The sequence below is a fragment of the Somniosus microcephalus genome, chromosome 25 (genome assembly GCF_052327205.1).
Source record: "Somniosus microcephalus isolate GS21.2 chromosome 25, FLI_Smic_1.0, whole genome shotgun sequence".
Lineage (NCBI taxonomy): Eukaryota > Metazoa > Chordata > Chondrichthyes > Squaliformes > Somniosidae > Somniosus > Somniosus microcephalus.
Window position 1 is genome coordinate 48485655 of NC_141011.1, and position 21945 is coordinate 48507599.

General features: G+C 44.1%; 1 protein-coding gene across 4 annotated transcripts in view; it reads right to left on the reverse strand.

Moving 5' to 3' along the window:
• rerea (arginine-glutamic acid dipeptide (RE) repeats a) overlaps positions 1-16407 on the reverse strand; it is a 527918-nt gene extending 511511 nt beyond the window's left edge. For 2 of the 4 annotated variants that reach the window (XR_015073572.1, XM_085967342.1), the window contains exon 1: positions 16092-16406. The gene's annotated coding sequence lies outside the window, so the exon portion shown is untranslated. Of the gene's footprint in view, positions 1-16091 lie in introns of all 4 variants that reach the window. The other 2 variants (XM_085967345.1, XM_085967347.1) reach the window with 2 other exon arrangements.
• Between the last annotated feature and the right edge of the window lie 5538 nt (positions 16408-21945).

Genomic DNA, 21945 nt, shown 5'->3' on the forward strand with positions numbered 1-21945 from the left:
CACTAGTGGTGCCAGCTCCTACACAAGTTCCACACAGACAGCAAAACCAACAAGAATACATTTGCCAAATTTGCTACGGCCAACAGCTGAGATGATGCCTTTTTTTTTTAAACTGAGGATTCCTGATTGCCGTTAGTCTTCAGAGCTTGGTGAAGTGTTTGGGAAAGTGGTTGAGTCAGGTTCAATGCGTGCAGCTTTATTTTGATGTCAGTCGAATTCCTCAACTTCCAGATATCATGAGCAGAGTGGTGCTCATGTCATGATGCCTTTGTGTACGTGCACTGACAAAGAGTCAAAGTCAGTCGCACATGTGCAAATTACCGGGATTAAGATTGCAGAAGGTCTAAGAGAGACCGACTGCACTTTTTATGCATTAATGTGGACAAGCAATTAGGTTAGTAGATTCCGGAAACAGATATTTGGAAAATATATCATACAAAGAAAAACTTAGAATCTACAATCTTTTAGAATATCAAATATAATATATTCACTACTGTAGTTCACTGTAAAACTTTTGATAAGCAGGTGAAGAACACAGAAAGGGTGCACTCTTTGAAACACCAGGTAAGATAGGTGGACAATATGAAAATCATTCCCATACGCCAGGAGACCAGGATATCAAGAGTGACAGTGGAAATAAACCGCATGTATATTTTAACCAAATTACACACCAGTCTTTTCACTTAGGCACGATACTAGAAGATGGCTGACAACTGTGGAGCCATACACATGAGCCAGAGCTTGCAGGAGGAGGAGGGGGGTGAAATGGAGGGGTGGAACGGAGAGGTGAAATGGAGGGAAAATAAACAAATGCTAACATTTGAATAGTTTATCAGTGCAATGATCATATTGGTAGATCAGACCTAAATGCCTTAATCAACTTTATTAACTGCGGTATAAAAACATAGCTCAGAACCCCAAACTGTAATCACAATTATTTGCAGCCATTTTAAAGCGCTACAGATTCTGTAGGTTCTTGAGCACAAACTTATAGCAAAGATATCTCAAATATATGCTGCACCCTTAATATCACTGAAGCAGTTTCCACTGTTCAGCAATGTTTAAGTTGTAGTATAAATCCAAATCAGGGCCTAATGGACAGAGTAGTTTCACACTACAGGAAACTTTTTTTTATCCGGCACCGACGAGACCGATGTGGTGCCGGTTCATCAAAAATTCCGGATAACCGAAAGCTATAGTAAAAGATAGAGAGCTGAGAGCTCCGTATAAAGCAACAAACCCTGTTGCTTAGCAACAGGTGCAGAACAATGGCCACAAGTTCCAAGCATCTCTGTAGCTTAGCAACAGCTGCAGCCACACCCTTGCACAGCAACAGATCGAGGAAGGCAAGTACAATATGAAGTAAAACTTACCTGAACCTACTCCTGAATTTTGCCGGTTAACCGAGATTTCCGGTTATTTAGGTGCCGGTAAATCGAAAGTTTCCTGTACTTTGATTTGACACCAAATGGAGCGCAACTCCAGTAACAATTGCAAACCCTGGCTACTTTTTAATACTTGCCTCAAGTTAATTTAGATGTTTACAAGCTGGCAATGATCTTACACGTGCTTAGTAAACATTTAAATTTTAACTTCCTTCTCCATCCCTTTCTTATTCTACCTTGGAATTTCTACTAGTCGTGCCCTATGTCTCGGTGTGTAGCGAGTGAATCATTGGTCATTATTCCTGCTAAAACACAAAAGCCTACTTACCTTCATCCAACTCCAATTGAATCAGCCAAAAATTCATATAAAAATAATAGCTCTCACAAAAAAGCAGCTTTTCCTTACATCCAACCTGCTCCCAAACTTTCACATCCCTCAGCTAGACTACTACATGGAGCACTTCGACAGCACCTCCCAAACCCATGCTCTCTACCACCTAGAAGGACAAGGGCAGCAGGCGCATGGGAACACCACCACCTCCAAGTTCCCCTCCAAGTTACACACCATCCCGACTCCGAAATATATCGCCGTTCCTTCATCGTCGCCGAGTCAAAATCCTGGAACTCCCTCCCTAACAGCACTGTGGGAGCACCTTAACCACACGGACTGCAGCGGTTCAAGAAGGTGGCTCACCACCACACCTTCTCAAGGGCAACTAGGGAGGGGCAATAAATGCTGGCCTTACCAGCGACACCCACATCCCAGGAACGAATAAATTTAAAAAAAACTTTGCAGTATGAGTTAGTTGGGGAGAGGAAAGAAAAAAGGTCAGAAAACAAATATAAATGATTTGGGAAAACTTCCATGTCATGAAAAGTGCAGAAGGGACAGTAATGCTAAAACCAGCCATTAGAAACAGTGAAACAGATTGCAAACCCACTGAAATGAATAGAGCTGTTTTTACAGCGAGACACAGGAAGAGATTACTTTTTAAAAATTAAACAAAACCATGACGGTCACTGGCAATAAGCAAGCCTTGATGCATTCAGGAGGGGACTGTTACATAGAAAAAAAGGAAAAGGGTGGGACTGTTTAGCACAGTGGATTAACATACTGTCCTTTCATCTGAGACTAGGGTTCAGATGCAGGCCAGACTGATGAGATGAAAGGCTCCTCTCACTCTGCCAGCTGTAAGAGTTCTATGCAAAATGAGTTTGAGCATCTTAACCAAATTAGCTAAGTTCCTGGTGGCCACAAATCCACAGCACAAAACTGTCTATAATTTGATAGTCTCACTCAGGCAGACTGCAAGGATGGCTGGTGTAGGAAATGGAAATGTTCAGTGCTAGCATGCTTTTGAAGTTGGAATTGAGGCACATTAATGTGGCAGAGTAGAGGGAGCTTTTATCCTGCATCCAGTCCATGCTAGGATTGCGACATTAGCTACCCAAAGTATTCCATTCCATAGCACTTGACATTTTTCACCATGACCTACACAGTTAACCAAAAATGTAAAAAGAAAACTAAATATAAACAAAAAAGAACTTGAATATATGCGATGGGGTTACCTTCTCTTCTTTCACTTACGGAACCAAAGTGCAAACCTCGCTAGACTAACAGATGAAAATCTCCATTTCTTACCATGTTCTGACATTCTTACCTTTTTCACTAAAATTCACTGAAGATTTGAAAAAGCAAGACAGTATCTTAAATAGATTTGAAAAGATGTATTCTGCTGAAATCAACTTTCATTCCAGCATCGCAGAGACCAACAGCTCTGTATTGCAAAGACCAACTGGTGCAAAATGGGATCAATTTAAACTTAATTTACTAACAATTGAAATTCAGGCATTTCAACACCTTTCTCCAAATGTTTGCAGAATATCTAAATTCAGTTCAGTGTTATTAATTTCAAGAGAAATATATAATGTACTTGAATTTGTAACCAAACTACCTTAATGTGGAACTCATGCACAAAACGGTACAATAGATACATTGGCCCGAATATTGCAGTAAGAATAATGGCAAAGCTATCGGCACTCACCGTTATTATGGAGTAAATCGGACAGCAACTTCCAACGACCGCACATGCGAGATTAAACGCGGAAATCAGGAAGGTGCTGCCTGATTGGCCCTGCTCCTCCACAAGCTTCACTACACTGGTACCTCGCCAATAGACTCGGCATTGAAACACTCGAAGGGTGCGAGATTGCGGTATTTACAGCACCCACTAAACACACCAGAGTTAGGGCTTGTCCACTTAAGTGTAAGTGAATTTTTAACAGCGCGATAGGCAGTGTTTCCATTAAGCTGCGTGGCCTGGAGACCCCGCCGAGGTTGAGCGCCGGCTTTTCAATGGGACATTTCGCTCATGCATGCGCAAAATTTTGAATGGGCCACGCAGTCCATTAAAGGGACTGCGCACCCAAAAAAAAAATTAGGGGAACACTGGTAGTAATTAAGACTTATCACCAAACAACCTCTCTGGCACTGAAAATTTATTTTTTTACAAGTATGGAGTCTCATTCCTTTAGATTTCAATAATTGTTAGAGATTTATTTTGAATTAAAAATTTCCTTTTTTTTTTACTTTTTCATTGTCTCTTTTATACCTCTCTTAATTCCATCGTTCTTTCCCTCTCCGTATTTTGCTTTCTGTACATGATTTTACATTGAATTAAATATTCTAACTTACACTTCCTAGTTCAGACTTTGCGTGCCTCAATAAGGATTCTTCAAACTGATTGGTTGAAGAGACACGCGGTTGCTTTCCCTGTTCACAAAGGTCCCAGATCCCCTGTAGAGGGTGCCGTGCTGTGTCAGACTTCCGATGACCATAAGCTGCTGCTCAAAAGCCCACGAAAATTCTGTGGGCAGCTGTAAGCATAATAAACTGCGAGCATCATCCGCTCGATCACCGTGGACGGCAAAATCCGGGCCAATGTCTTCTAGACTGGTTGAAATACAAACAGCTATACAATAAAAACTTCAGTTTGCTTCTCAGCCCCCATAGGACAGTGCACACAGAACATCCAGTAATCCTCCCTTCGATGGAATGTTAGCATTGCCCAAGTGTATGTTTGAGATTCCCCACACAGTAAGTTCCTGACCCAGGCAGTCACATCAATCAAGCAATTTCACAAAGACATAGTCACAGGTTGAGTCAGCTACTCACATACCTCATACCTACAGTTTGAAGAGAAGCACTGGTGAACACTTTGAAACAGGAAGCCTTTTCACCCAGAGAATGAAGAATGGTGTGGGAGTCTCCAAGAGAAAAATGCAAAAATGTTGGCGTGGGCAAGAGGGGGAAAATATCTTTTCAATAACATCCATTAATAGCATTTTCCCCCCCATATTTTCCCCTCTTCTGAAGATGCTAACACTTGCTGATCTAAGCTTCCACAGATGCTCACAGTCCTCTGGTACTTTCCCAAATGACCATTCTTCCTGTATGAACCTAGCCAGAAAATGTCAGCAGAGGTCACCGCAGCCAAGTCTGACCCTTTGCTCAAACCTCACCTTCCAGCAAGGATTCCTGGATGGAAATCAGGAAATGGAACCCCGTTTGATATTTCTCCGCCCTAATGCATACCCGAATATTTACCCCAGCGGACATAGACTGACCAGGAACTGAATCTAGGACCTTCTGGTCTTATTGGTTTAGTGTTACACTAGGTTTGCCTTTACCCATTAGGCCATCAGTAAAGCCACTAATCAGACATTAAAGTTTCTGAAACCAGAATCAAGTCCAGGAATTGTGTACTTGCTTGTTACCCTTTGATTTCTGCCTCCGAGTCTACACAAAGCCAGAACTCAGGGATGAAGATGGAGATTAAAGTTGGTTAAGGAAATGAGCAACTGAGTCATATAGACAAGGAAGATCCCAGGTTTAATCACCAGTCTGTACACAGTCAGATGATCTCAGCCAGGCAGCAACCCTTCAATTCACTTTAGCTTACTTTGATTAGAGAAAGGGGGAAGAACACCAAGCTTTCTTCTTCTGATAGCTATGCAGCAATCCCTCACTATCCAATGATATCTGCTGGAAGCAAGGGCTTTCTACAATTTTCCCCACAATCAGATAGCCTGCCGGCAATTGAAGAATTTAACTTAGACGAGGCACTGGAGAAAATTGAAGGGAAAAGAAAATGGAGAATTTTTAAAGGACTGGATGAAGCCAGCTGACACAAGAGGAGTGGCCATTAGGGTAGGATACCAAAGGAATGCTGGGATCAGACAACGGGCATCTGTCCCCCTATATAAAGTCGTCAAATTTTAGTATTATTTAGTAGAGTATGGCAGCTTTAGCTTTCATAGAAGAGAAAATGAGAAAGGGAGAACCAGCAAAAATCATTTAAAAAGATAGACAATTCTTCAATACAGCCCACATATTTTTTTTTAAACTACAAAATTATGCCATTTTGTAAAATGCTAGCTAATTCCAGTTTCCCTATAGTTAACCGGGAAATCTCAGTGAAAGTGGAAAAGGCTAAGAATGTACATATGTGAGAACACATGGTGGTACTAAATCAAACTGTAGGTGAGAAAATAACTCGTTTTTCTATCAAGTGTGGACCAGCAGATGTAAATCAGCAGGTATGGTTAAGACGCTTATATTGCTCTAATACCGTGCTAGTGCCACCAGATTTTGACGAGGTCTCATGCAGCCATTGGCCACACCAAACTAACCTTGCCAAATTTGGTATGGCCAACAGCCGAGAAGAGACTTTTTTTTTTAAACTGAGTTCCCAGCGCAGGCCTTAGAAAATCTGGCAGATTTACTTCATTTTGTCACTGGTTGCGCAAGATCCATTTGTCAAGCGCCTGTGGCACTATAACACCATAAAGCCACATTTATATTGCCCAAGTCCTGTGCAGCCAGTGTTGAATGTCAGATTTGCTAAAGCTGGCAATCAGGATGAATTGGTTTAAAAAAAATCATCATGGTCTCCAACTGTAGCAAATCAAGCAAGATTATCTTGGTGCTACCACCAGCTGAGTAAGGACATGACATTGGGAGGTGGTGGCGCTAACAATACAAAAGCAGCTTTAAACGACTGCAATGTGTTTTAATCCTGGAGTTACTGACACTGAACTGAGGGTTTTCTGGTTTACAGTATTCTTCCAATCAAATGGAAAGAAACTGTAAGATGTATGATTGGGGGTGGCTCTTTGAGTTTCATTGTAGTTTTCTGAACTAATGATAACGGCAATAAGTTTAACATGCTAACAATGAAAGTGTCTTCTGTAAGATTTTTAATAAGTACCTTTTAAAAAAAAAAGCACGAGGGGAATAAAAACGGTGAAATAAGAGAAAGAACTGGTCTCATAAGAGCTCAAGAACATAAGAATTGGGAGCAGGGGTAGGCCACATGGCCCCTCGAGCCTGCTCCGCCACACGGCCCCTCGAGCCTGCTCCGCCACACGGCCCCTCGAGCCTGCTCCGCCACACGGCCCCTCGAGCCTGCTCCGCCACACGGCCCCTCGAGCCTGCTCCGCCACACGGCCCCTCGAGCCTGCTCCGCCACACGGCCCCTCGAGCCTGCTCCGCCACACGGCCCCTCGAGCCTGCTCCGCCACACGGCCCCTCGAGCCTGCTCCGCCACACGGCCCCTCGAGCCTGCTCCGCCACACGGCCCCTCGAGCCTGCTCCGCCACACGGCCCCTCGAGCCTGCTCCGCCACACGGCCCCTCGAGCCTGCTCCGCCATTCAACAAGATCATGGCTGATCTTCGGCCTCAACTCCACTTTCCTGCCCTATCCCTCGATACCCCATCAGTCCAAAAATCTATCTAATTCATCCTTGAATATACTCAAAGACTCAGCATTCACAGCCCTTTGGGGCAGAGAATTTCAAAGATTCACCACCCTCTGAGTGAAGAAATACCTCTTCATCTCAGTCTTAAATGGCCGACCCCTTATCCTGAGTCTATGCTCCCTAGTTCTAGACTCTCCAGTCAGGGGAAACAACCTCTCAGCATCTACCCTGTCAAGCCCCCTCAGAATCTCATATGCTTCAATGAGATCACCTCTCATTCTTCTAAAATCCAGGGAGTATTGGCCCAATCTACTCAATCTCTCCTCATAGGACAACACCCTCTCATCCCAGGAATCAACCTGGTGAACCTTCGTTGCACTGCCTCCAAGTCCAGTATATCCTTCCTTAGATAAGGAGACCAAAACTGTGCACAGTACTCAGACTGTCCCCATGACAACAAATAAACTGCAAAACAAATGATGCAAACATTTGTTTCCAGAAAAAGTGCACACTGACCAAGTGTCATCCAGGTTAGTTCTACATGAACTACACGAGTGTGTGTAAACCAGTAGAGGGAACATGATGCAATGGTTATCTTAAGATCACAGACATTTTCAGTCAAGGCAGTAGGAGGCAAAGGAGAAGGGGGTAGGAAAGAATATTCCAGGTGGCCTCAACATGGTGACCTCACCAACCCCTGCTGGAACTGCACAAGTACACACTGGTGAAGAAAGAGTTGGGCTTAACCGTCATATCTCCCACAATTAAAACAGCTTACTAACTCTTACTGTCCAGACTCGCACATAAAAATCGGCCGCGTAAGTGAAGCCAATGGAGTGGAGAGGGCATTGCACCCAGAATCATACAAGTATAAGTCACTGTCTTCAAGCAAACTTAGTTAAGAGACCAAAACTGGAAGGAAATTTAGACAATATTTTCTCTTCAATTTCTGTGTCAAATTACCAAATGCATCACTTTTATTGTTTTAGATTTAATGATAATTGATCAAGCAACACTGAAAGTATCTCAAAAAGCAGTGAATTACTTATTCTGAATGTTGTGATGTCTAGAGTGTATATTAGATTTTTACAACCTTGAGAATTAAGGTGGGAGAAAAGACCATTTAGCCCACCAAAGCTTGTCCTTCTAGCATTCCAGCTCTGTCATCCAGCTAGACTTAGTAAGACGTCACTTAGTGCCATCTGGTATTGCTTTCATAACTAATACCTCATATACGTCACAAATGGGAGTGAAAATTACCCAAAAAATTGCATCATTTGGCTCCCATTTCTGACTATAGATAAGCTCTTAAGAATTTGCAGCGGTAATGAAACATGGTTCTTGATAGCCTGCCTACCCGCACATCCTTGTAGCGGTTGTAGTAGAAAGGGACCAGGATCGATCCTCAGTCTGTGTTGAATTAGCAGGTCTTAGCTGGTGCAATGATAAGGCCACTATAATTAGTCTCAATGTCCCCGAAGGGGGGAAATCAATCAGGGTTCTTCCATTTGTTGCGCATAGGTTCAGCTGTGATGCCCACCATTGTCAAACAGTCTGCCAGCATACAGGAGCCTAGACAGTGAGTGAAGAATGGCCGGAAAGTGGTTGGCCCATACAGAACCGTACCCCATTATAAGTCAGTGTCTTTAGGAGAGGAGAAAGAACTGGAGGGGAAGAAAAGTTTTTTCCTAAATAACTATACATGCACCAACACACAATATTCTGGCACATGCAGCTTCTCTTTCTGCTCTCCATTTTGACAGCACTCTAATACCACTAGGGACAGCGGCCATGCTTTTCCTTTACATTCATGAAACCACTGCTAGTATAAAATGGGGCACGTTCACAAACAAGAGCTTGTGCCTCCAACTGCTCAGCTGCAGATTCCAGCTCTGTCTCCAAGCATAAAGAAACACACAAAACTGTTTTATTACTTCAAGTGCTGGTAGCATTGCTGAACACTTAACTTCTGCAGGCAATATCTCCAATCCTACATCTTTAGGCTGCACATCAAGTGCAGTGTACAAAATAGTTTCAATAAATGCTTCTTCTGTGTATATTTATAAACACAAAAGTTGATAAAGATCATTTTTACAAATAGATTATAAATACTAAATGGAAGGATCTGTTTATAATAGATATGTTATCATGTCTGCCTAGATCTGTGTAGTTCTGCAAAGTCAATCACATAAAAAGGTCAGCATACAGGGTACAAAATACTTTAAACTAAAACATTTACCTGAAGATAATATTTTAACCTGTCCAGTAAAGTTACATTTTTTTTTAATGTTCAATTAAAAATACTTTAGCACATACAAAAACATGTTTATTAAAATATTGCACATGTTCATTAACACACTATATGTGACCAAAGACTTTTAACTTGCACCCAATGTGCTGTTGACAGTTTGGTGGGAGAATTAGATTTTTTTGCAGCGTTGTTCTATAGCAGATTTAGACAGCATATCAAATAAAGATATAACCAGGCAGCTGGAGCTTTATTTATCTATTCTTTCTACATGCCTCTGGGTGGGTACATCTAGTTTTATGCACCCTAAAGATTATTTGTATGCCTTTGGGCACGAACAATAGGAATTTCGAACCCTTTCTACACATTCAAGCAAGACCTAAAACACAAGCTGTATTTTCCATGAAACAACAGATGGCCAGGGACCAATTCTTAAGGTGTGTGCAGTTCCTGACTGGTTTTAGGCTTGTATGTACACAAATGGCATAATGACTCATGCAAACAGCACGACACAAAGAAAATAACTTGGGATGTATAAACTATTGTTTCCAGCACCTAACCATCTATTCGGCTGCATTATTTCATCAATGAGGAAACAAATAAAACTGTTCAAATACAGACCCCACCTAGCTCACATTTATGAAAATTTACACCTGAAAAACACTTACAAAAATATAAATCACCCAGATACATCTTTAACCATTTGCAATGATAACCAGTTATACAGGAAGGAGCTGGGCAGATTGTCCATTTTAAAAGAAAACTCCAGATATGTACATTTAATATGAAGTCAGACTTCCGCATTTGTTAAAACTATGCAAATGTAAAAGAGTTTGATTTTACATTAAAGATTTACATCCCATCTACAATTAGAAATGTCTATAACCTGCACCACACAAAAAAACATGCTTTCGTCCATTTACCGTAAAATGTTGTTTAGTGATTGCAGCTGGTCATCCAGAAATCCACTCAAGCTACACAGAAACTAACTCCTAACCTCAAAGTGGAAATCCCAGATTATCAGGCCAGGTGGCTGTGAGTGTTCCAAAGCTATATATTTCTCAATTCATTTCTATGGAAGTGCAAAAGAAAGACTTGTATTTATATAGCGCCTTTCACAACCTCGGGACACCACAAAGGCCTTTACAGCCAATGAAGTGCTTGTTGAAGCGTAGTCACTGTTGTAATGTGGAAACGCGGCAGCCAATTTGCACACAGCAAGGTCCCACAAACAGCAATGTGATAATGACCAGAGAATCTGTTTCGAGTGAAGCTGATTGAGGGATAAATATTGACCAGAACACCGGGATAACTCCCCTGTAGTCTGTAAAGTGTAACAATCTCATCCAGTCGAGCAACTGCTCCCCCATTCAAATCTGTGAGATTAACATCTGCACATTGATAATATTTTTACTCATACGCATCAGTACAAACCCATAATAGAGGCAATACTGGTACAATGCTGGCCATGTAAAAATCATTGTGAATTTATATTACCATTTAAATTTCAACATAAACATCTTATTGCTTTAAACTTGGCCAATCATCATCATCATGCCACTTTCCTCCACATATAAACAGCATTGTAAAGGGTTCGGTTTTCTATCTCAACCAAAGGTGGGTATTCAAAATAAGAAATAGTGCACTCGCAGCAGGTGAGGCTGGGCTGTGAAGTTCGTGTAAATAGCGTAAAACCCTATTCCGCATCAACTTACAGCAGATCACAAAAAGAAACCCTTCGCCAATGGACTGACACCGATCCATTAGCTGCAATGTTGACTAACTAATATGACCTGCTGTTTGACAACCCAGTTGGGCACTGGTTAGCCGGATCTACTTTGCCAACCCTTGATTATTAAAATGGAAGCATCCACAAAGACAACAAAATGCTCCTGGGATGATCGTCAGATACACCAATCAGACATTTTAGCAGCTCCCTGATAAGCATCACGTAGGACAGAGTGCCTGCTGTCAACTTGTCCACTATGACTGCATCAGCCATGTGGAGTTGATTAATCAAACACTCCCAGACTAAGTCCAGCATGAGGTAGTCCCAGAGCAAACTTCCTTTTGCCCTACCAAAAAGCCTTAAACTCAACCTTAGAAAAACATTGTTCTACACCACTGTGCATTTTCCACACCATTCATCTTTATGGCTTCTCAGCAAGTCTCTCAGTCTTAGTGCCAATTTATGTTGAGGTTTCAGTGCTACAGACTCCTATCCACCAGGAACTGGATTGAACTCATTTCAGAAAACGTACAAGCAACAGACAAAAAAAACACTTCTTCCCATCAGTCTGGACTTGAACCCAGGCTGGCAAAATGAAAAAGGACCGATCTAACCCACTCTACTACAGTACTTGGTCTCCACATCCTGCCCTGGACTGACATCCAGAATTGTGTTCAATTCCCTTTTGAACAATTTTATGTTCACTTCAATAAGACAACAGCTTACTTTTAAGTTAATTCTATACAAATTCTTACTAAACATTTGTTCAGCCAGTGTTTTTTTTTTATTTCTGCATTTGTTCTCGGGATGAGGAAGATGCTGCACGCCTAGTTGCCCTGAAAAGGTGGTGGTGGGCCTTCTTCTTGAAGCAAATGTGTTACAACTAAGTGGCTTGCTGGGCCACTTCAGAGAGCATCAACAGTCAACTATAGTGTGGGATTGGAGTCACGTCTATGTGAGAGTATGTATAACAACAACTTGCACTTATATAGCACTTTTAGTGCAGTAAAATGTCCCAATGCGCTTCACAGGAGCTTTATCAAACAAAATTTGACAGCCACATAAGGAGACAGGTGACCAAAAACTTGGTCAAAGAGATAGGTCTTAAGGAGCGTCTTAAAGAAGGACAGAGAGGCGGACAGGCAAAGAGGTTATGGGAGGAATTTCAGAGATTAGGGTCTTGGCAGCTGAAGGCACAGCCACCAATGGTGGAGTGATGAAAATCGGGGCTGCACAATAGGCCAGAATTGGAAGAGCATAGAGATCAGGGGGGGGTTGTAGTGCTGGAGGAGGCTACAGAGATAAGGAGGGGCGAGGCCAGGGAGGGATTTGAAAACAAGGATGAGAATTTTAAAATCGAGGCATACCAGACCAGGAGCCAATGTAGGTCAGCGAGCACAAGGGGAATGGGTGAATGGGACTTGGTGATAGCTAGGATACTGGCAACAGAGTTCTGGGTGAGCTCAAGTTTACGGGGGTAACAAGCAACATTCTCTCGAAGCTGCACAGCCATTTGCCGGTCTTGCACAGCCCGGGACCGGCCTTTCTAATGTGAAAGTTCACACGTGCACGAAACTTTGAATGGGCTGCGCAGCCCGTTAAAGGGACCGCGCACCCAAATTTAAAATTAGGGGGAACGTTGGCAACAGGTTCACTTCATTGAAAGGCATGAGTGAATCAGTTCAGCTTTTCCAATAATCCACCAGCTTTCGTGGTTATTTTCTTTAATGCTACGCAACAAATGCCAGAATTCAATTGCACAACTGCCATGGTGGGATTTGAACTCGCAATCTCTGGATTACTGGTCCAGGACCATAACCACTAAACTACAGTTCTGTCTTGAAAGTGTGCCCTCATTTCATTTTCTCAATTCAATTTATCTAATGTCTCTATTTTAAAAACCTGTAACATATTTTCACTCACACTCCAGTTTTCTGAACTGAATACTCGTAGTTCAAGTCCTGTAATGGTCAAATTACAGAATTAATCGTTCTCTCTGTAATCTGCACCTTTTCTAATACATCTATGTCTCTTTGGAAGTAAGAATTTCCAAGTGTAACCTCACTAATACATTGCACAATGTTAATACACATCGCTGGATCGTACTTTACGTTTAAGCAATACACACCAACATTCTGTTCATGTTATTCAGGACCTCAAATTACAGAAATATTTTTAAATCACCGATAGTTCCAACCACATCAGTTAATTATCTTACTTATCAGCTATTCTCGACAACATATTAAAGCTATTGTAAAATAGTTAAGTGTTCTGCACTCAACACTTTCCCCAAATTGAGCAACAAGGCTAGGATAGGTAACCTTGTATTTTAATCATTAATTGAAATGAAAAGAATTTGGGATGGCAATGTTCTGTTTGTCCCAGAACAGAAAGAAGTTAAAGGGCTCTTTAAATATGGGATGATTGTGCCATCGCACTGCAGTGGTACATTTGCTTGTAATGCAAGTAAAGCATTAAAATCATTCTTCACACTAAGCAAATTAAATTTCAGATCACTTCAGCTAAACTCCAATTGTATCTCCCCATTTAAAAAAAATCTGTGGTAATTGTCTATTACCTTCCCCACATTCAAATATCTCGTTCAAACCACACAGGGTTTTGCTGGTATGTATTTGATCATTTATAAATACATGTGCAAGTATATTTAAAGGCAGTACGCTCTAATGATATCTTTAAATCATTTTGGGAACTTCGGGCCGGCGGGCGGGGGGAAGAGATAAAGAGACAGGGGATGAGATAAAGAAAAGGGGGATCTACTCAGATAGTTTAGCAAGCTTATACAGCAAGTGGGTAAACTATACATACTGAAGATCTGAGGTTCAATCCTCACTCTGTGCTGTGTTAGCTGAACACAGTCAGAGCCATGTAGAGCCACTAGAACTGAATTCAGATTGTGGTGGGGGAAATCAGTCAGGAGTCCCACTCCTGATTTAAATCCAGTGGCCCCAGCTAGAAAGTGTAGATGATCAGTCTGAGCTGTGATGCCCCCCGGATTCAAATAGCTTGCTGACACTCACCATCAAGGCTCACAGATAAATAATTGCCGCTTGAGTGAGGTACTAGCGGGCAACTGGTGCCAGTGACGGCATCAAGGAGTCAATGCTTTAAGGAGAGGAAGAGGGAAAATTGGCAGGGTAAAGAAAATCAGGCGGGTTATGCAGCCCCTCAAAATAGTTCACCAAATGGTTATTTACTAAGTAATATATAGCTGCCATAGGGAAATATTTCACGTGTGACGGGCCCCTGTCACAGGATATATACATTAGATCTTTCACCATCACAGCTGTTGTACCCCCTCATCCCATTGCTGCCTTCAAAAGAACTGCAGTAGACAATAGACTCCACAGCACAGTAACCACCAGCAAGTACAAAAAAAACATAGCCACTACTATAACAGCTGCGATGGAGTAAGTTACAGGCTGTAACCCAATCTTGGGGGTTGGAGTCAGTTGATGTTCACAAACCACTGAAGCTCTGCTCTCACAGTTTATGAAATCTGAACGCCTTGATTGTATTACATCCTGGTAACACACTAACACTCAGTTTCACAGCTATTGTGGTACACATCTTGAAATGTGTAAAGCCTCTGTTTACATATAGATACCATTCAATTTTAGTATCAGCTCTTACAGCATTAGTCACAGCATTTTGTCATTGTCACCGCTGGAATTCCTGTTTATTCAGTATGTAGGAGTTATGTCTGTTCTACAATTTGCTGCATGACTTTTGTCATTTGAAAAAAGAAATTGGACTTAAAAAAAAACTTTTTAGTACATCATACATCTTTATATGTTTTATTGACCTGATTTTACATCTTTTTAAGAACACTGGCCATTGTTATTTTGATGCATGCAAATCTTTGTAATACACCTCTTTGTAATACACCAAAATCAGTAAACAAGCATGTTTACATTCAACAATCCAAATGTTCAATAACTAGTGAAACACACAATTCACGCCCATATCTCAATCATTAATGACCTTTTGTAATCCATATAGTAATATACACAGCACAAAGCCTAATTGCTGCAATTTTCTTGACACAGAATGATGAACCAAAGGCTGAATCTGTAACAAAAATCTAATTAAAATCACTCCTGTAACAAAGACCCACAGAAATATACATGGAAGCTTTCTTCAAATTATACGTTTATTTATAACAGGGTGAGAAACTGCAGTTCCTAATCTCCACAAGGAAATCAACAAATTACATTCCGAGCTCATTTCTTAAGACTTCTGTAGCTTCAGTCCAAAACCTATGGTCTTGGCGAGGCTTTTATTAATCAATCAGTCTTTGCAAAAATGAAAATGAGCAGCGTTCACACCACCACATTTAAACAAAAAAAAAATCAAACACCATGCTGTACTTTCCAACCCAGATAATGAGGGTTAGACAATCCATTCAAGGCCTACTCCACCAAAATAACACCAGGTCTAATCCCCACACATTTTTCACTAGACTTGTAGCCCAGCATTATCACATCTATGAGGTTTCAAATGTAGAAAAGCGGGGTGGGGAGGAAGAAGCAACATCAACGATGAGTTTCTCAGGCAGTGGTAGAAACACGTAATAGAAATATTAGTCCAGGGACAGAGCAGCCACAATAAAGAAACAGAAAAAACACAATCTCCACAAGTGTCACTCTAGCACCAACATCACACAGACACAATGGCCATACTTGTCCTCATAGATAGATGTTAAAGAGGCTAAATAGATGTTTAAAGAGGCAAAAAGGGGGGACAAATAGATGTTAAAGAGGCTAAATAGATGGTTTAAAGAGGTAAAATTAGGGATTATTTTGGGTTAAAAAGGGCTTAAAGTGGAAGAGCAAAGACAGAGATTTAAAAAAGAGACTTGGTGTGTGTGTGTGTGTGTGGTTGGCTGAGTTCGAGCCCCAGTCACAATGAAGCCACAAAAAACATTCAACCTTTCAACCCATTGCTTACCTTCCGTCCCTCTACCGCATGAATGCCTTGGCTGCTTGGAGCTTCACAAGGAAAAGAAGAGTTGGTGGAGATTGCATCTGGAATTCTCTCTCTCTCTCTCTTTTATTCCAGGTTATTTTTTTCTCTCTCTCGCGTGTGTGTGTGTGTGTTTTGTTTTTAGCCCCTTCGCGGTTTTTTTTCGCGTGTGTGTGACAGAGAACAATGCGTTTGTTGGGGAGGATGCTGGAGGTTGGGGGTTTTTTTGTGTGTTTGAGGGAGACAACAAGAGGCTGTGAGGGAGACCCAGAGAGTGAGGAGCAGAGCCCGGGGTAACCACAGGACACCGCGCACCCGCCAGCAAGCCCCGCGCTCATTGGCCCGCCGCCGCCGCCCGCCGCCGCCGCCAGCCAATCAGCGCCAAGGAGAAAGAGGACTGAATTGATTTAAAAGCTCAGTGTGCCCAGGACACAGTGTTTCAGTCTGGGAGGAGGGGAGGTTGCAACACTGAATACAAACTGGGGAGGGGACTGAGAGAGGGAGACTGCAACACTGAAAACAAACTGAGGAGGGGGCTGAGAGAGGGAGACTGCAACACTAAATGCAAACTGGGGAGGGAGCTGCAACACTGAATGTAAACTGGGGAGTAGGCTGCAACACAATGCAAACTGGGGAGGGGGAGCGGCTGCAACTCTGAATGCAAACTGGGAAGGGGGCTGCAACTCTGAATGCAAACTGGGGAGGGGGCTGCAACACTGAATGCAAACTGGGGAGGGGGCTGCAACACTGAATGCAAACTGGGGAGGGAGCTGCAACACTGAATGCAAACTGGGGAGGGGCTGCAACACTGAATGCAAACTGGGGAGTAGGCTGCAACACAATGCAAACGGGAGGGGGCTGCAACACTGAATGCAAACTGGGGAGGGGGCTGCAACACTGAATGCAAACTGGGGAGTAGGCTGCAACACAATGCAAACGGGAGGGGGCTGCAACACTGAATGCAAACTGGGGAGGGGGCTGCAACACTGAATGCAAACTGGGAAGGGGGCTGCAACACAATGCAAACTGGGAAGGGGGCTGCAACACAATGCAAACTGGGAAGGGGGCTGCAACACAATGCAAACTGGGGAGGGGGGAGAGGCTGCAACACTGAATGTAAACGGGAGGGGGCTGCAACACTGAATGCAAACTGGGGAGTGGGAGAGGCTGCAACTCTGCAAACTGGGGAGGGGGCGTGGCTGCAACTCAATGTAAACTGGGGAGTGGGAGCGGCTGCAACTGCAAACTGGGGAGGGGGCTGCAACACTGAATGCAAACTGGGGAGGGGGAGTGGCTGCAACTCTGAATGTAAACAGGGGAGGGGGCTGCAACACTGAATGCAAACTAGGGAGTGGGAGAGGCTGCAACTCTGAATGTAAACAGGGGAGGGGGCTGCAACACTGAATGCAAACTGGGGAGGGGGCTGCAACACTGAATGCAAACTGGGGAGGGGAGAGGCTGCAACACTGAATGCAAACTGGGATTAAACTGCAAACTAGATGCTTCATTTACTGGGGTTAAACTGGGAGCTAAATGCTGCATGTACAAGGATTAAGCAGTGAATATATTGTTAGAGGTTAAATAATTATTGAACTGGGGTTTAATAAAAAGGGGGGGAAAGCACATTGCATTTATATAAAGAAAGACTTACATTTCCTCAGGACGTCCCAAAAAGCTTTACAGGCAATGAAGTACATTTGAGGTGTAGTCAGTGTAATGCCTTATCACATCTTCAGAATGTCTCAAAGCACTTTATGAACCAACCGATTACTTTTGAAGTGCAGTGACGGTTGCAATCTTGGCAGCCAATTTGCTCACAGCAAGTTCCTACAAACAGCAGATTATCACCACATAATCTATTTTTGGTAGTGCTGTTTGAGAAATGTTGGTCAAGATGATGGAAAATCCTGCTCTTCAAATAGTGCCCTGGGAACTTTTATATCCACCTGAGCAGACAGAAGTGTTAGATCCGTGATTCTTTAAATAGGATGTTTCCCCAAGAACTACACGGATGCTGTAACTGAACAATCAACAGGTATTTACTGGGGTAGAGTAGTCTCAAGACTGAAGTACAGAAGCCTGCTCCGGCTTTATATACAGGTGTGGTCACTGCCGGTACTACAGTATACAGGAGCTGTAAAAGAGTTCTCTCTTAAAGGTACATACACAACAATTCCTCCCCTTTTAGATTAACAGTACCATAACATTCATTTAACAATTAACATTTTTAACATGCAACATTAACTGAAAATAGTCCATTTATAGATTCAGCCTTTGGGGCGGCTTCCTGATCCTTTCGGGATAGCGCCTTTCCTGAGGTTCTTGTTCTTGGTGCGGAGGCGATTCTGGCCCCTTTTCGTCAGTTAGTTCATCGGTTTCCACTGCTACTGGTTCGGAGGTAGATGCTACCGGTATGTCGGGTTCATCCCCAGGTACTCGAGACATGGGGTTGACTCGTTCCTGTGACGCTAAGATCTGATCGACGTGGCGTCTCACAATGTTCTCCCCGACATCCACTGTGTACATTAATGGCCCCTGCCTTGTGCATATCGTTCCGGGTTGCCATTTCTCTGTTCGGTAGTCACGGGCCAAGACTGGTTGACCTACATTGAAGCTCCTTGTCGGCTTCTCATTGATGTGCTGGAATTGTTTATCCTCAACATTTCTTCGCACATTGGGTCTGAGCAAATCCAGACGAAATCTCAACCTTCGGTTAAAGAACATCATGGCCGGGGTCTGGTTGGTAACTGCATGTGTCGCATTTCTGTAGGCTAATAGGAAATTGTCCACCTTATGTTGTACTGGAATTTCATCATCGCACATGGCCTTTATCGCCTTTTTAAAGGTTTGTACGAACCTTTCAGCCAATCCATTTGTGGCTGGATGATACGGGGCGGATGTGTAATGCCTTACCCCATTCCTTCTCATAAATTTTCGAAACTCTTCGGACACAAACTGTGGTCCATTATCAGAGCAAATCTGCTCTGGCAAGCCGTTCCTGGCAAATATGGTCCGTAGGACTGCAATCGTTTTCTCTGTAGTGGTTGAGGACATTTTTATCACCTCAGGCCATTTCGAGTGAGCATCCACTGCTATTAAGAACATTGGCCTAGATATTGGGTTGGGGCGCCAAAGTGGCGCAAAAGTCGGCAGAGCGCAGGATTTAGCGCAGCGATCGGAGTGATACCGATCGCCAGAAATTCAGTTTCCGTGCCCCTCGAGGGAGACGGGGCGAGGCTCGAGGCGCTCCGCGTCCCTCTTAGGGCGCTGAAACTGATTATCGCAGCGCAACGTGCCGCAGCGCCACATGCTGCGGCACGGCACGCTGCGGTACTGTAGGCCTTCCTCCCACTGTTAAGGGGGCGGTGCCTGCAACAGCGCGATCCCCGATCGTGAGTGCCGGCAAATTAGCCCGGCACCAAGGAGAAGTGCTGGGCACTCGGGAAACAGCTGGCAATGCCGCGGGGGGGGGGGGGGTTAAGAGGCCGGGGACGGAGGTGCTGGCAGGTGGCCGCCGAAAAAGCGGCCGCCCCGCACCTCCACCTTAACTTGCGCCGCTGCTGGCACAGTAAGGCCCCGTGAACTGGGGCGTTCGCTACCAAATATCGCGAACGGGGCACGAATGGGGCGCTGCGCACACCGATGACGTCATCGGTGGCGGCGCAGCGCAAATGCCTAATGCCACCATTAGCGCCCCTACTGAATATCGCCGCAGACGCAGCCAGTGGCGCTACAGCCACTGACTGCCTCTTTAGGCGCTAACAGGTGGCGCTACTCACCCAATTTCTCCCCCCTTGAGTCCATGAATGGACCAGCAAAATCAATATGCACCCGTTGCCATGGAGAGGAGGGCCACTCCCATGGGTGTAGAGGGGCATGTGGTGGTGCATTTTGGACCTTCTGGCATCCTGAGCAGCTCTTGGTTAGGTCCTCGATTTGTTGATCGATCCCCGGCCACCACACATAAGCCCTAGCAAGGCTTTTCATTTTCACCCCTCCCAGATGACCTTCATGAAGCTCATTTAGCACTCTCTCCCTTAAGTTGGGTGGAATCACCACTCGGGATCCACACATCACTGTCCCCTGGCATACTGACAGCTGTTCTCTTCTGGATGAGAATGCTGGCAACAGTGAGTCGCCATGTGTTGGCCATCCCCTCACCGTCAAATCATATACCCGAGACAGTGTCGGATCATTGCGGGTCTCCTTCTCTATATCCGCGTTCGTTACTGGCAATCGTTCAATTATTGACGAATAAAATATCTCGGTAGGGTCCACTGCTGGTGCTTCCTCCACAGTAGACAGTGGCAGGCGTGATAGCCCATCAGCGTTTCCATGCTGTTTCGTGCCTTTATATTCTATTTCATATTGATTCGCCCCTAGAAACAGGGACCATCTTTGTAACCGTTGTGCAGTCATCACTGGAACGCCCTTCTTAGGATTAAAGATGGAGACAAGTGGTTGGTGGTCAGTCAGCAAGGTGAACTTCTGCCCATGCAGATAATGGTTGAATTTTTTTACTCCCCATACTAGGCTGAGGGCCTCCCTGTCAATCTGGGCGTAGTTGCGCTCGGCTGAGGTTAGTGACCGAGATGCAAAGGCTACTGGCCTCTCCAACCCGTCTGGGAATTTGTGCGACAGCACCGCTCCAATACCATAGGGTGATGCATCACATGCCAAACGAATTGGTAGTGCTGGGTTGAAATGGGCCAACACCTCTTTTGATGTGATCAATTCTTTACACTTCTGGAAAGCTCATCTACGTTCGTCATTCCACTTCCATGGCACCCCTGTTTGCAGTAGGGTGTTCAGTGGGTGTAATACCGTGGACAAATTTGGTAAGAACTTATGGTAGTAGTTTACCAGCCCAAGGAACGACCTCAGTTGTGACACATTTTCCGGTGCTGGAGCCTTGACTACTGCCTCAATCTTTTCAGGGGACTTATGTAAACCCTCTTCATCGATGACGTGGCCACAATACGAGATCTGCTTCTGGAAAAACTCGCACTTGTGGCGATTAGCTCGTAGCCCATATTCCTTTAATCTGGTGAGCACCTTCTCCAAGTTGGCGAGGTGATCACTGTCATTTTCGCCCGTGACCAGGATGTCGTCCAAATAACACTGGGTCCCTGGAATCCCTTGCAGGACTTGATCCATCGCCCTTTGCCAAATAGCCGGAGCCGATGCTACCCCGAACACCAGCCGGTTGTATTGATAGAGACCTTTATGAGTGTTGCCCGTGAGGTATTGTTTCGAGGCTTCTTCTACCTCCATTTGCAAGTACGCCTGGGCTAGATCAATTTTGGTGAAGCGTTTACCTCCAGATAGCGAGGCGAAAATATCCTCAATTCGTGGAAGCGGATATTGTACCGTGTGAAGGACTGGGTTCACTGTCACCTTAAAATCCCCACGGATGCGGACCTTCTTTGGTTCCCCAGGCGTATTACTCAATGACCTCTTCATTACAGGAACGATGGGTGTAGCCCCCTCGCTCCAGTCTACTTTGGACAGTACTCCTGAACGTTCCAACCCTTCCAGCTCTGCTTCGACGGCTGGTCTGATCGCATAAGGCACTGGTCTGGCCTTAAGAAACTTTGGGCTTGCATTTTCCTCTATTTTAATCGTTTTGTTTTTCCTCGACGCCGCTCGGTTTTCAACCCCCGGCTGCGCCCTGTGCGCTTCACCCTCTATCTTACCCCGTCGACGCTGCTCGGCTTTTTCTCTGCCGTCGGTCGGCTCCAGCCGCCGCTGTCCGGGAAGGGTCTGCGCTGTACCTGTCGTCAGTCTGTTGCTGATCGTCGTGGCTGGGGAACCAAGCCCGGCTCTCCACAGCCTCCCC